This window comes from Mustela erminea, chromosome 13, assembly GCF_009829155.1.
Source record: "Mustela erminea isolate mMusErm1 chromosome 13, mMusErm1.Pri, whole genome shotgun sequence".
Classification (NCBI taxonomy): Eukaryota; Metazoa; Chordata; class Mammalia; order Carnivora; family Mustelidae; genus Mustela; species Mustela erminea.
In genome coordinates, this window is record NC_045626.1 from 64305679 (window position 1) to 64318871 (window position 13193).

Here is a 13193-nt window from a genome sequence, read left to right on the forward strand (position 1 = left end):
CCCTCTCCCTCTCCCACTCCCCCTGCTTCCCCTTCTACTTCTCTCTCGCTGTGTCTCTCTCTGTCAAATAAATAAATAAAAATAAAATCTTTAAAAAAAAAAAAAGGTTTGGGAGTCAGCCAAAGGTCCTGGAGGGACTAATCTCGGGAGGAAATAACAAGGCCTGGGGAGATATTTCTCTCTTACCTTGGGGCCATCCTGGCGCAAAGGTTTGGGGTCCCTCTGGGGCCCTAGAACTTCAGGCCCAGGTGGAGGCAATCGAGTGTGTTGAGCTCAGCTCAGCACAAGGGAGAATCACCTTATTTGTTTTCTGAGTTTCTTTTAAAATACAGTTTATTCATCTTGGCCTTTAGTTTAAAAATAACAACAGTTCAGTCAAGTCATGTAGAAAGTACAGAAAAGCAAACAGGAGAAAAAAAGTCACCCCTCATCCTTCACCCAGAAGAGCCACTGCTGATGTTGTGATGTACTTCTCTGTTCTAACTGTGCACTAGAACAACCATGACACCTGTTCAGAAAATATATCTGTGAACTTTGAAAAGTAGTAACAAAATCACTGTTATATCCCACCTACGAATCAGAATGTGCCCAGGACCTCAGCAGTCCCTGGGTCAACTGTCCCGTTACTCCTTCCCGCAGTGTCATGTCTCTGTGCCCTTGAACCATTTCTCAGCTTCGCCTGGCTTTGAACTTCCCACAGATCTAGTGAGACTGCGTGTGTTTTCTCGCTCTCAACACAGCGTCTGTGCTCTCCAGCCCTTTGCTGTGACAAGGCTTCTTTGTTCGGCTGCACTGGTGCAGAGGAGCCACCATCTGGTAGCACCTGGTCCTGGGTGACACTGGACAGGTGTGCCCCAGCTCCAGAGCCAGCCTCAGACACCTGTGGAGCCCGGAGTGAAGCTTTCTCTGGGGCCCTGGCACTGGACAGCATGTTGTTTTCATTTATTCTCTTTTTTAAAATGGAGACAGCTTAGGATTTGTTTGTTTGTTTGTTTTCCTGATTATAAAAAGAAATTTAAAGATTCTTTTAAAAAAGAAAACGGAAGGAAGCCTGGGTGGCTTAGTTGCTTAAGGGTCTCCTTCCGCTGAAGTCATGATCCTGGGATCCTGGCATCAAGTCCCCCACCCCCAGGGCTCCCTGCTGAGCAGGGATTATGCTTCTTCCTCTGCCCCTCCCCCTGCTCATGCTCTCTCCCTCTCTTCAAATAAATAAATAAAATCTTTTCAAAAATTAAAAAAATAAACAGCAGAAAAGTATAAAGAAGTAGCCAGCACAGCCTGGAAATTGTGCTGGTCTTATCAGGTGTATGTCCTTCCAGACTTGACCTTGCATTTCACACAGACAAAAATTAGGCGATAGATGACAGATGACAGATGACAGATGATGGACAAGAGATGATAGACAGATGATAGGTGATTGATAGACAATAGACGAGAGCTAGACGGAGACCTTCTTTTGTCACCGAACAACACAGCCACAGAGGAGTGGGGAAACCTGGGCGTGCATTACCCTTGTGAGTGGGAGGCTCTGATGACACTTAGGCAGCCTGTCTTGGGTCCCGCCAGTACCACCATTCCATACAAGACGCATCCAACGGCCGGGCCTCCTTCCCTGTGCGCCAGACCCACCACAGACCTCGGGTTGACCATCACCTCATGGATAGAAGGTTATGCCTATCTAACCCTATGGAAGCATGTTATAGACCAACTTCCAGAAAGGCAGCACATACCCCCCACCCATCCCTCAGAGCCTGGAAGTCCTGCCTAGACCCTGAGGAAGGGACAGCTGGGGCGTGGACAGAGACACCTGAGGACACTGCCCTCCCACCAGTCCCACTCTGATCTCAGCTCTGCCCTGAGGCAGGGGGCAGAGGGGGCTCTGAGACCTCTTTCCAGTTCCTTGGGGCACCCACCATGGGGTAACCCTTCCTCAGGAGGTCTCAGAGCCCTCTCCCCAGTGATTGCTCTGTGTCTCATTGGCAAGACTGAGCTCCAGGTAGGGGGAGAAGGCTCAGGGCTGTGAGCTCAGCCTCTGGCTGGTCTCAGGGGGCTTGGAGGGTATGAATGCTGTGGGCCAGGAGCTGTGGAACCCACATGCATGGGGCTCTGGGAAGGCACAGAGGCCCTGCTGGTGGTCCCCATAGTCAGGACCCAAGGAAGGGACTTGGTCCCCTCTGCCCCAGATAATACACGGCCCTTCCGTTTCTGAGGCCAGAGGCCCATCTGGCCTTCTTGGGGCAGCTGCCCTTGATGTGGAGGTTGGAGGGGAGACCTTCAGCATTAGGGCCTGGTGCCTCCATCCTGGTAGGGAAGGGTATTAGAGCCTGGGCTGACCTTAGAGACTGGGCTACACATACCCATCTTTCTCAGGAGAAACTGAGGCCACAGGAAGTGAAGGGCTTGCCTGGGCCCCACTGTGAGCCTGGTTACCAGCCCCAAAGCCCCGTGTTCTCTCTCACATGGTGCTCATATGTCCTTGGCCTTGAAAGCACTGCCCCCCACCACCCCACTGGGCTCCAGCTCTGTGACCTGTACCCTATGACTCAGCATTGCTTCTGGACTGTGGAACTGAAGCATATTTAAGCACATCCTGGCTCAGCTGGCACTTGTCCTTGGGTAAATCAGTAAAGAGAAACCTCACTAAAGCAGACTTCAGATGATAAAGGAGAGGCTGGAACCAAGAACCCTACTACCCAATGTCAATTTCAGGAAGCATGGTCAGTTACAGATCTTCTGCGGAAGAATCATCCATGGAAAAAAATAATCAATTACAAAAGGACCAGACCTACCTTGAATCTTCTGTAAGAAATCCACTACCTCTGCAACTCAGCCAACCAGATACCATCTTCAGCCTCTCCTCCTGCCACTCCTCCTTTCAGGCCTGGGGGAGCAGAGTGAGCCCACTCCCCCACACCCAACATCCCAGGTCCCTTCTGAAAGGCCAGGCCTGTCAGCACTGCCCCAGCCCAAGGAGTCTCAGGCCCATGCCTGAGAGAGGAGCTTGGGCCTATCAGGAGTTGATGGCCCAGCGGTCAGGAGCCCCAGCCAGGAGGTCATCGTGCACAGCACAGAAGTGTCACCCACACAGGGACATCACCACTTCCTCTGGCTATTCTCCACGTGCTGCACAGTGTCCCAGATACATTCCTGGCCAAGACATCCCGAGGGTCTCTGTACAGTGTTCTCTCTCTCTCTCTCTCATTCTCTCTCTTACACACACACACACACACACACACACACACACACATCCCAGATCCCAGGATCCTGCCAGAACTCAGAGGCTGGGACTTCTCCCAGGGCAGGAGTTGGAGCAGCGGAGCTGGCTGTCTCTTACCCCTCACTCCCTCACACACAGGGTGCACAGCCTACCACATGGGAAGAAGGGATGGGGAAGAGGAATTTCCAGACCAGAGGGTCCCTGAAAGGGGTCTCCTCCATGCTAGATGGGGTGGGGAACCACAAAAATACCAAGAACGCTGACACAGATGTGGTGCACACAGGAGCATCAAATCTTAACCTGTGGTAAACCAACTCAGATATTTCACTAAGAGAAGAAAAACAACTAGTCAGGGCGCCTGGGCTCGGTTGGTTAAGTGGCTACCTTCAGCTCAGGTCATGATCTCAGGGTCCTAGGATCAAGCCCCACGTTATCAGGCTTGCTGCTCAGTGGGGGGCCTGCTTCTCCCTCTCCTTCTGTTCCTCCTCCCACTTCTCTCTCTCTCTCTCTCTCTCAAAATAAATAAATTAAAAAAATCTTTTTTAAAAAAGAAAGAAAACAATTGGTCAAACTGGACTCCCTTCATCCCTGCCCTTGTCCCATAGTCCCATGCTTTCCCTACTTTCCAGGAAGAAACCCAATGTCCTTCAGTCTTCAAGTAGAAGCTGATCTTCTCTGAAGCCTGACACTGCTGTAGGGCCTGGATATGGCTGTGGCCTCAGAGACCACATCCCAGAGCAAAGTTCCAGTGAGTGGCAGAGGCCAGAACAAACATCATGTTCTACTGTAATATGTGGCGTGATGAGTTCCTTACAGAAAGGAAGGGGTTAAGGAGGAGAGAGTGACAACTGTTAGTTTAGATAGATGCACAGGAGAGGCCACTCCTGAAGAAAGTGAGAGGACCATCCCAGGTAGGCAACTAGGGAAGGGTGCTCCCTACAGAAAGAATAGTAAGTGCAAAGGCCCTGGGGTGGGAGTAACTGACAAACTGCAGGAACAGCCAGGAGGCCAGTGTGGCCCCATCCAGGGAAGGGCAGGAGGCGGGAGAGGGAGCCAGTGTGTCCCTGGAGCCCTGCAGTTTATGATGAGCCCCTTGCATTTTACTCCAGGTTCTCAAATGTACCCGGACACCACATGGACATATCTTGCTCCTTCTAACTTCCTACACAGATAAGGACTGAGCCGGATGGCTCTGTGTATGAATAGATAGCACAGTACTGGCCATCCCGGTAGATGGATGAACACCGGGGCAGTTCTGGTTCCTCCTCCACAGACACTGGCCCTGGGAACCCTGGCGCGTCTTCCCTGCACACACCAGCGCTTCAGAGGGCCACATACCATACCTGGAACCGCAGGAGCAGAGGGCCTCTGTATTCCTCCAGCTGCGAGGACATGGGGCATCTATGGTCACTTTTACTTTGAGCTGCAGCTGGCTCTCATTTGCAGCTCAGAGACAGGCCACGCCCCGGGTCCCCATGTTCGTGCCCTTTCTTGGATTGTTGATGCTCGCAGGTTGCTGCCCCCGCGGTGAGCATACCCCCGCAGCACTGGGAACCCTGATAAAGCTCCCTGGCATCAACCGGAGGTCACTAAGCCCCCGATCCTGGTCCCCATTCTCCCCCGCCTAGTATAACCCTGGACTCTCGAGCCTCAGTTTCCGGTGGTGTTACTCGGAGATCCCAAGCCCACCCCACCGTCCTGGTCTCCGCTTGTTTCAGTCCGTGCACACGCGCGAGCCCTTCCCTGCTTTTCTTTTTTCTTTTTTTTTTTTTTAAAGATTTTATTTGTTTATTTGACAGAGAGAGAGATCACAAGTAGGCTGAGAGAGGGAGAGAGGAAAGCAGGCTCCCTGCTGAGCAGAGAGCCCGATGTGGGGCTCAATTCCAGGACCCCGGGATCATGACCTGAGCAGAAGGCAGAGGCTTTAGACCACTGAGCCACCCAGGCGCCCCCTTCCCTGCTTTTCTAACGACAGGTCAGAGACCTCGTGGCCAAGGAGGGTGAGACGATTCCGGGAGCCCAGGCGAGATTGAAGGAGGCTAGAACGGGAAGGGACAGGGCGCCCCCCCCCCCCCCGGCACCCCCTCCACCCCCGGCACCCCCATCCCCTCCCAGGAGAGCAGAGAGCTCTGGACCGCCTCCCTGGGACCCACACTCTGGGGAGAAGCTTGGCCAGCAGTGTGCCCAGAGAGAGGGCCCTCTCCAGGTCGCCCCTCACTTGCGAGCAGGGCAGCCCCGCTTCTGGGGTTGAAGGCAGAAAGGTCTCGGAGCCCAAGGAACCCCTCCTCCCATCAAGCTGCGGGGCACTGCCAGCGCCTTGCACCCTCTCATCAGGTTCCCATCCTGTGTGCAGCTCTCTTCCTAAGCCCGTGGCCCTTCCATGTAGAGCAAGGATCCTCCCTTGGCTCCAGAGGACCAATGAATGAGAGTGAAAGACTGTGAGTCTTGAACAGGAGTGAGGGATGAAGGAAGTGCCAGTCTCAGACTCCTGAGTGTGTGAGTGTGGGGTGTGTGTTTAGGTGTCTGTGTGTGTGAGCAAGGGAGAAGGTATGTAGTTGATATTCATTCCTCTCCTAGCTGACACACACACACACACACACACACACCACCACCACCACCACCACCAACAACAACAACAACAACAACAACAACACCAACAACAACTGGAGCTGAACAGAAGTTTGTGAACATTGATAAAAGGGAAGCTTGCTGAAATAGAATGGCAGGAGGTCTCTGACTTACCGCAGGGACCCAAGGGTTGTCAATCACAGACCCCCAGCAGAAGCATCAACAGGAAAGAACCATCAATTACAGGCCCCAAGGGAGAAAGCTGTACTTTCTCTGCATCTTCTACAAGAAACTGACCACCCCAGCCACTCACAATGAGAAACCATCATCATCCTGAACTCTTGGCTTTCTCCAATGCACTCTCCTTCAGAACAACCCCTCCCAGCTTCTTTTTTAGAAGATTTTACTTATTTGAAAGAGAGATAGAGAACAGAAGTAGGTAGAGCAGCAGGCAGAAGCAGGCTCCCTGCTGAGCAGAGAGCCTGATGCAGGGCTTGATCCCAGCGTCCTGGGACGAGGATCTGAGCTGAAGGCAGCCACTTAACCAACTGAGCCACCCAGGCGTCCCTGAGCATCTAACTCTTGATTTAGGATCAGGTCATGATCTTAGGGCTGTGGGATTGAGCCCTGTGTGGTGTTCTACACTTGGCAGGAAGTCGGCTTGGGATTCTCTCTCTCTTTCCCTCTGTCCCTCCCCCCGACCTGCTTGTGTTCTCTCCCTCTCTTAAATAAAGAAAGGAAGGAAGGAAGGTAGGAAGGAAGAAAGGAAGGAAAGGAGGAGGGAAGACAAGAAGGAAAGAAGAGAAAAGAAGTAGCCAAACCTCTGTCATGGTCCAAAGAGATGTTTTCCCAAATGATAATCTGGAAACACTGACACCCAACAATTGGTCCCCAAAAAGGAAAAATAAGATTGGAAATCTAATAGCTGTGGTTTGATAAACAGTGAGAACTCTGATTTGGATGAAATAACAACCTGACCTGATCAGAAACGCTAAATTTCCCACTACCCTAACACTGTACATACATTAAATCATTGGTGTGCTGACAAAATTATGGCATTCGTGAGCCAATATTGATGGGGAAATATTAATAAATGATTAATTATAATAATTAAATAATATAAAATACAATAATTATAAATAAAATAATTATAATACTTATTATAAAATTATAAAAATAATAATAATTAATAAATAAAATTGCCTACCTCATTTGTCCCAGCTGTCAAAGTACAGTCCAGGAAATCCTGTTTAAACTGTGCCCAGACACTTTCAACTGCCCGCTGGACCATTTGAGTTTTGGCAAATGGGTTTCATACAGCTTCCCCAATTCCGTGGATAGGAATACGTTTCAGTCATGGTTTGTATGATTTCTCACTAGGCTGATACTTGCCCTTGCAGACAGGCTGCTGCTTTTTCTGCAGCTAAATTCTCTTAGAAAGGTTATCCCTGGGACACCTGGGTGGCTCAATCAGTTAGGCATCTGCCTTTGGCTCAGGTCATGATCCCAGGGTGCTGGGATCGAGTCCCACATCGGGCTCCCTGCTCAGCAGGGAGTCTGTTGCTCCCCCTGCTTGTGCTCGCTCTCTCTCTGACAAATAAATAAATAAAATCTTAAAAAAAAAAAAAAGATTTTGCCTATCGGGGGAATCCCTCTAGAACTTCATGGTAACCATGGAACCCATTTTACTGACCATGTGCTTCAGCAAGTGGTTTGACCAGTTTTACCACACTTCCATGGTGCAGACCATCCTCAATCCTCAGGGTTAGCTGAACACACTAATGACACTGTTAAGACACGACTGGCCAAATTTGTGGAGACAAATACAAATACAAATACATGGCTGAAAGCAATGCCATTGGACCTTTTAAATCTCAGATCTACCCCCTTTGGAACGTGTAGACTCTCATCATTTGAGATAATCCTGGGACCTCAAACGCACTTGGCACCAGTCTCCTTTGACCCACAATTGATAAAAGAGATCTATTTCAGTATTGTAAAAATTTAGTTGCTTCTATTAAAAATAACCGTTCTTCGGTAGAACAGTCTTTTCACCGTGCACTCCCAAGAGATGAAGTTCTTGACCAGCATGACTTGCAGGCTGGGGATTTTGTCTGTTGGAAAAGACACCTCCGGAAAGACTCTTCAACCTTGCCAGAAAGGTCCTTATCAGGTACTGCGAGCCATCCCTCGTGCCACTCGTGCCACTCCAGGGAACAGACTCTTGGATTTACGTGACATGTAAAGAAAGCACCAAACCTTCTCTGAACCTGCACAGCATGTGGTGACCTAGAATTGAAGCAGATGACATCTGACGAGACCACTTTGCCAAGATATCCAGACCAGGCCTGTTAGAAGTTTCCAGATTTGCAGAAGTTTCTCCTTTCCATCTGGACCATTGAATGACTCTGGATTCTTATCCAGGTTCATGGTTTCTGAATTTATTAGACTGTATCATGGATAATACACTCCGTTCCAGTTTGAGATAACAGTACTGTTTTAAAATGTCCTCCAAGTTTTGCTGTTTTGCGAAAAATTCATCTGTTATTGCTTCACATTTGTGCCTGCATCACATCGTCTCAAATGCACTTTGTTAATTGCAAGAAAGGGTGCTTTTGCAGTATTCATTATTTTGCTTTCATGGCTGCTTTAAGTGGGGACTTCCAAGAGGCATACGTGACGCCAAGTTTGCCTCTACAAGAGGAACTTTTCTCCCTTAAGTTGAAATAAGTGACAACAAATATATTTAGTTGGTTGCTTTCAGACCTAGGACTTGGGGGTCTAAAACCTTTGGCTCATGATGCAATTTGGAATTGTCTGTGACTTTTGATTCTGTACTTGTTGGCTGTCAAACCTTTGTAAAAACGGTTTACCCAAAGGAGGAGATGGTCTCCAGGGCTTAGGATCTCAGTATGGACAACAGATGGGAAGTACCTGAGAGTTCTCTTGCTTCCCCTCCTTGTTACTCGAACACGGTCTTAGTAGGTTTCCAATCAGTACTGTTTCTCTCCAACGTGACACATGACACCCAGGAAAGGTCTTTCCTGGCACCAGGGGACAAAAGGCCAATGAATTTAAGAAAATCTGACTTTTGGTCAGCAATGTTTTCAGAGAAAGATCTTTTTTTTTTTTTTTTTTAAGATTTTTAATTTTATTTATTTGTCATAGAGAGAGAAGTGAGAGCAAGCACAGGCAGACAGAGTGGCAGGCAGAGGCAGAGGGAGAAGCAGGCTCCCTGCCAAGCAAGGAGCCCAATGTGGGACTCGATCCCAGGACGCTGGGATCATGACCTGAGCCGAAGGCAGCCGCTTAACCAACTGAGCCACCCAGGCGTCCCTCAAAGAAAGATCTTGATCAAAAAGAAGGAAATGTGAAAATTGATAAAGGGAAAACCTTGCTGAGATGGAGTTGGGATGCCAGAAGAGGGAAGCTCTGGTGCCATACCACTTGATCAAAAGGTGTCAATTACAGGGGTGTCAGGTGGCTCAGTCGTTAAGCATCTGCTTTCTGCTCGGGTCATGATCCCAGTGTCCTGGGATGAAGCCCAGCATCGGGATCCCTGCTCAGTGGGAAGACTGCTTCTCCCTCTCCCACTCCCCCTACTTGTATTCACTCTCTCTGTCAAATAAATAAATAAAATCTTTTTTAAAAAGTTGTCAATTACAGACTTCTCTCCCGCACCCCCAAAGAAGAATCCTCAGTAGGAAAGAATCATCAATCACAGACCCACATGAAAAGACATACATTACATTTCGTACAAAAAATCAACTACCCCAGCAACTCAAGCAGTGAAAAACGGCCATCACCTTGAGCTCTTGCCTTTCTCCAATGGGCTTTCATTTAAAACAGTCCTTCCCAACTTCCTCTTTCTTTTCCATGAAATAATGTTCCTCTGCTTTGTTTGGTGGACTAGCCTATGATTTTTGCCATAACTTACTTGTCCCGAATTACAGTTCTCTGCTCTACATAATGCCATTTTTGCTGGTAAAAAAACAGTGACTGCTGTGTTTTGAAGGTCAACAAATTAAAGTGGCAAAAACAGGTTTTATACAGGCACTACTGCAATAGGGGCAAAGAGACTTAGTATAGAGACAAGTTCAATTCAAACACAGCATGGGCAAGAGAGCATTTGTCACCAAAGAGCAGGGTGAGGGGCAGTGGATGGAAGATTACTAAGAGGGGACACCATGGGTAAGGAGGATTCTGGCTATCCTGACTTAACACAGATTCTTTGCTGAAGACAAGCTAGGGCGATCAGACCTCACCTGGGGGATGGAGGAAGATGGGGAACACAGTCAATATCAAAGCTGAGGGATTCTGGTAAAACTAACTTCTGAGAGTTCTTGCTAAAAAACAGATTTTAGATGGAGTGGCCTGGGCAGCTCTGTCAGTTAAGTGTTCGACTCTTGATCTCACCCTGGGTCTTGGTCTCAGGGTCTTGAGTTCAAGCCCGGTGTTGGGCTCCATGCTAGGTGTAGAGCCTACTTAAAACAAAACAAAACACAGATTTTAGAAGGATATGTACAGATGGGCCTAGGAGAAGGTTCAGGAACCTGACTACAGTTTTAATACATCTAGTTTTAGATTGTAGGGAAAAGGAGGGAGGGCTTTTACAAATGCCTACATGGGCACCTGGCTGGCTCTGTTGATTGAACAGGCAACTCTTGATCTCGGGGTTGTGAGTTCAAGCCCTATGTTGGGTATAGAGATAACTTAAAAAATAAAATCTCCAAAGTAGGGGCACCTGGTTGCTCAGTCAGTTAAGCATCTGACTCTTGATTTTGGCTCAGGTACTGATCTCATGGTTGTGAGAGCAAGCCCCATGTTGGGCTCCGTGCTAGACATGGAACCTGGTTGAGATTTTCTATCTCTGCCCTTCCCCCCACCCACCTCCCTCTCCCCCACATGCCTGCTCTCTCTCTGTCTTTAAAAATAACTGAATAGACTGATGATTCACAGACCTGTACCCCTGAAACAAATAATACATTATAATTTAATAAATAAAATAGAACAAAAAATTTAAAAACTGAATAAAATCTTAAAAGTAGATAAGTAAACAAATGCATGTATGTTCATGTAGAAGCAAGAAAGAAATGCTGGGAACTACTGTTTTTTGTGCCGGTTCCCTGGCTGCAGCTGGTGCTTATTGCTTCCACTGCCTGTTCTGTATTCCCTTGGCCATCACCAAGCAACTCAGCAGACCTGGCTACCTTGTCCAGCACAGTAATCCAAATCTCCTTTGTGGAGGATCTAGGACATGAGCCCTTCTGACTGAGGGAGGCAGGAGTAGTTGGCATGAACTGTCCTCTCAGGATGAAGGTACCCTGAGGCCCTCCGAGCTCCGCATTCCTCCCAGCTCCCAATACCGACAGGCTGATCACCCACGCCTGTTGTGCCCTGACATGAGATGCCCACAGTGGCCAAGGGGGTGGCCTCTTACTGCGTCCTTGGAAAAAGCATGCTTCTCTTGGGAATGAAAACTTCTCAACTAGCAGAGCCTGAAGTCGTGTGTATGGGAAACACATCTTGCTGCTGGCGCCCCGGCCTGTAAATCCTGGCTAGGGGGTGAAGCAGCTCCACTTTCTCTGCTACACGTTTATGGTTTCTAGCATCATTGTGCTGGATTCCAAGAACATAATCTGTACTTAGGCCTAGCCCAGCATGTGTGCACTTTTTTTCCATGTGTCCTTGGAAAGAATGTGTTCCGCATTTGGCACGCTCTGCTCCATAGATGGCTGTGAGGTCAACTGTCTTGTTCAAGTCTTCTCTAGCCTTCTTCATTCACAGCCCTCTTCTTCTACAAGTTACTGGTAGAGATGTGTAAAAATCTGGTAGCACCCGTGCATGTAGTAAGGGCCTCCAGGCTTGGCCTCCTGTGACCCCAGAGCTGGAGGTGGGCTTCAGACCAGTGGGCATGGCTGAAGCAAAAGGGAGAAGAGATGGTGTGGAGAGGCAGGAGGGGAGGCAGCTACTGGACATCCCATAGGCTGGGGAGCACCTGTCCTGTGAGTGGGTGGTGTGTCCTGCTCCCGGTAGCTCTATGGGGCAGGCTCCTGGCGCCCACTGGTGGCCTCTTGCTTCACATCTGATACTTAGCCTCTGGAAAGCACTGAGGTCTCAGACAAGGGGATCCCCCTGTTGTCCCAGCCCTGTTCTCCTCTGTCCCTGTGGATTGGCGGGTCTCTTCGTCTCCCTCCCTTTCACTCCCCTGCTCCAGGTACTCTGGACTCTTGCCCGAATTCTCAACATTGGTGCCTGAGAACACAAAACACTAAGGTCTCCCGTTACAATCTTGAAACGGACTCCAGGCTCTTCACTTTACTCTATGGACCGGCTTTCCCTCAAGAGTTCTGCTGGGCCCTGGCTCCATCACAATGGAAAGAAACCAAGGACAAGGTGAGCTTCAGTCACTGTGAGGATCTGAGAGCCCTGGCTATCTTGGGCAGGGGCCAGGCTGTGGAGGGTGAGGGCTCAGGCAAAACTGTAGTTGGGGATGCCCAGGGGGCTTGCAAAGTCAATTTTAGGAGATATGTAAATATGTCAGGTCTTGAGATGATGTGAAAGTGTCACTGTGAGACACAGGAGGACAGTCACCCTATTTTGGACCCACTGTCTTTTCTCATTCTCCACTAACTGAGGTGTTGACCCTCACCCTGAACATGGCCTTCTTCCCTGGTCCAGCTGCACCTAACACCTTCAGTACAGCACAGAGCCGGGAAGGGCGCAGTGGGGGAACCTGGCCTTCTCAGAGCAGCTAACCCTGGAGAAAGATGCCCCATCTTCAGCCCATGTTCTTTCTGTGGGTGGGAGACAACAGTCCCCCGAAGGGCACCCTTCCTCTCTTCCTGCCAGAGGAAGGCATGTTTGGGAACACAGGGTTCAGCGTGGCAGGGGCATGGAGGGCCTGGGTGAGGACGAAGGGTCACATCTGGAAGGTCCTACAAGCTGGCCTCAACAGAGGTTTACATAGAAACCAACAGGGATTGGGGTACCTGGGTGGCTCAATGGGTTAAAGCCTCTGCCCTTGGCTCAGGTCATGATCTCAGGGTCCTGGGATCGAGCCCCACATCAGACTCTCTGCTTAGCAGGGAGCCTGCTTCCTCCTCTCTCTCTGCCTGCCTCTCTGCCTACTTGTGATCTCTGTTATATAAACAAATATTTATTTTTTAAAAAAGAAAGAAAGAAAGGGACGCCTGGGTGGCTCAGTTGGTTAAGCAGCTGCCTTTGGCTCCGGTCATGATCCTGGCATCCGGGGATCGAGTCCCACATCAGGCTCCTTGCTCAGCAGGAAGCCTGCTTCTCCCTCTGCCCCTGCCTGCCACTCTGTCTCCCTGTGCTCACTCTCTCTGATCAAAAAAAAGAAAAAAAAGAAAAGAAAGAAAAAGAAAGAAAGAAACCAACAGGGGTG

General features: G+C 49.3%; 1 long non-coding RNA gene across 1 annotated transcript in view; it reads right to left on the reverse strand.

Moving 5' to 3' along the window:
* The window catches only part of LOC116571625, a 33495-nt gene extending 32513 nt beyond the window's left edge, over positions 1 to 982 (reverse strand). Inside the window, exon 1 of the long non-coding RNA XR_004277930.1 lies at positions 187 to 982. This is a non-coding gene — a long non-coding RNA (uncharacterized LOC116571625). The remainder of the gene's footprint in view (positions 1 to 186) is intronic.
* Between the last annotated feature and the right edge of the window lie 12211 nt (positions 983 to 13193).